Consider the following 3079-nt stretch of genomic DNA (forward strand, 5'->3'; position numbering starts at 1 on the left):
AAGTGGCTAAATATAGATGTAGGCACCCAAGTTTGCAAGCATTCATGGTTAGGCTTAACCTTTCTGAACCTAGCCAAAAGTCCATCCAAACCTAAGATCCTATTGGGTTAGCATAGTTGAGGCACACCAGTTTTCTGGAGAAAAGCACACAATGGACTGATGTGGCTAGCAGCACATCCAACAGCCATCAACTCCCCAGCTCAGATGACTAAGTATGAGGCTGGGCCACAATAGCAGCACCGCTGGCTCCTAATGACATATCAGCATTTTATTTTTATTAAGGTTTTTTTTGTTGTTGATTCTGCAGATAATCCTGGATCTCATGGCTTCTGCAAAATCCATGAAACTGCGATTTAAGTAGACCCCTAATTATAGTCATAAATGTGTGGCTCTCTCAATTAATGACCACAGACTTCAGTAAATGCAAAATAATATATGCCAAGCCTTGCAAAACAAAAGAAATATCTTTTAATTTTGGTTTAAGAAGCAAAGTGAGGAAAATCCAATAATGCTTTTTAAAACGAATCAGCTCCCTGAACAGCATTTGCTATACTCAGCATATTGCGCATGGTATTCATGACTGTAACAGAAGAGGTTCAGTTTAAAAGAATCGTGTCATATGTTACATCTCAACATATGTCCGACAGCAAATTTCATGAATCATTAAACTCCTGTGCCGTTTCTTTATTGTATCCCAGGAAACAGTTTGGGGAATGTAGGTTATTCCAAGTCTACTGAAAAGGACAATTGTACTAAGCAGCATAGAAACCCACACTAGGGACAAATATTCTGTAACATACTACTGACCAACGCCCACCCCTATTTTACTATCACAGTTGTAAGGTTAGCTGCACCTCTGTACACTTTGTGATCTCACTCAGTGCATCTCCTCAAGAATGAGGCTTCTCACCTTTACCTATCTAGGGTATAATGTTGCAATTACTTCATGCTTAGATTGGGCCCTAGGGTACAGTATCTTGTGCATTTACGCTGTATTTGCAACTGAGTTCTAGCACCTGTGGCCTTCTCTTCAGAAGTATAACACCAGTGGCTTACAGTGATCGGATGGCTTTTTAAAAACTGATGTATTGTTCAGTTTAGTGACTGAAATTCCTCTTGGGTACTTTAACCCACATAATCATAGATCAACTTGTGTACTAGTTCACTGGTACTAGGAGCCATGCCAGAAACCTGATCTAAGTAAGTTGGGTGGGGGTGGGGAGGGGAGGCCAGGATCAGGGAGGACCAAGTGATTCTGCAGGGGGCTGGGAGGAGGGTCGCCATGGGGGTTGGGGAGGGGAAGGTACTAAAAATAGCCCAGTCAGGGTTGTGGGGAGAGAGGTGCAGCTCTGGAGCTGGGGCTGGGGCTGGGCTTTCCCAGCACTGGGCTGCACTCCAAATATGTCCAGACGTTTTATAGATCAGGCTAAAGACATTCCAATTCTAACTTAGCTCATTTCCTCAGGTGAACTAATTTAGATAGGGCCAGCTAGTTCTTGCCCAATCTGAGATCCCAAAACTTCTGTGCAGTTTGGCTAAATATAACATCTGTATGTACCCTGGGAGAAAAAAAAAAGAGAGAGAGGGATTTAAAAAGAGTCTATTTTGCATATCTTTCTTACCTAAAGTCCAGCCAACCTGTGGTAGTAAGTAATCCAGTAATCAGGGTCCCTTCTCTCTGCCTGGTTCCCCTAAAAGGGTTCTCATCTAAAAGGGTGTCCCTTTCAATCCTGGCAGAAGTCATTGTGTTCTTCAGTGCTTAGGGGCCTTTCTTCTCTTTGTCTAAATTGCTTTTGAGTCTGGCTGAAGGTCAGAACATCAAAGTCAATTGTTTTTTTGGCATTGTCTCATAAGAGCCCTTATGTATTTACTGACAAGGGGGCCATCTGGAGTTATTTTATTCTCTTTCTACTTGTGTTTTTTTTGGTCAGACTTTAGTGGACTTTAACCCACATAGTCAGACAGAAAACACCTAAATAACCATGCCAACATAAAATATTCACTGATTTTACAGAGTGGCTCCAAATCCATCAGTTACTTTTAGTTTCAGCCTACATGTATTTAAAATGTCTATAAAGATGAATTGACCAACATGACATGAGAAGCTTCTTTCAAGCAATAAAAGTAATCCGTGGGTCATGTTACATGGCCTAACCCCCTTGCAATCCCAGGATGACTCCACCCTTCTCATGGACAATGTATCCATCAAGAAATGCTGGAAGGAGCATCAAAACTACTCAACCATGAATTTGAGGTCTCAGCTGCCACCATCAAGTCCATCCCTCAACACCCAGTAATAGAGCCTCTGGCTGATCCCCCATCCTTCAGGGAAGTATGGTGTGCCATCACTAAGACCAAGAACAATAAGGTGCCAGGCCCAAATGGCATCCCTGCATAATTCTTCAAAGCTGGTGGAACAGCACTAACACAAAAAATTTACCAACTTCTCATCAAAATATGGGTTAATGAGGAAGTTCCACCTGACTTAAAGAATGCCAGCATTGTGACCATCTTCAAGAAAGGGGACAAGTCAGTGTGTGAGAACTGCTGAGGCGCTGCCCTCCTCTCCATTGCTGGGAAGATTCTTACATCCTTCTGAATCGCTTTCTCCCTCCCCCTTGCCAAAAATATCCTTCCAGAATCCCAGTGTGGCTTTAGACCATCTCAGGACCTATAAAGGATGGAGGACTGGAACCGCCACCAAGGAAGAATACTCCGCATTAGTCCAGACTTGCAGAGAGCAAATTAGGAAAGCCAAGGCTGCAATGGAACTCCAGCTAGCTACAACTATCAAGGAAAATAAAAAATCCTTTTTTAGATATGTGGGGAGCCGGGGGAAAAGCAAGGGCAACGTTGGACCCATGCTAAACCAGATGGGACAACTGACAACTTACACCCAGGAAAAAGCAAACTTGCTAAGAGGGTACTTTGCGTCAGTTTTCCATCAGCCCCATGGGATGGCCCTGCCCACTGTGGGTCAGGGAGGCCTGGCTGAGGGAGATCCCTTGCCCTTCATCGAAGCTGACCATGTGAAGGAACTCCTCGACAGGCTGGATACCTTCAAGTCAGCTGGCCCTGA

This window comes from Gavialis gangeticus, unplaced genomic scaffold (genome assembly GCF_001723915.1).
Source record: "Gavialis gangeticus isolate Ggan-Ray unplaced genomic scaffold, GavGan_comp1, whole genome shotgun sequence".
Taxonomy (NCBI): Eukaryota; Metazoa; Chordata; order Crocodylia; family Gavialidae; genus Gavialis; species Gavialis gangeticus.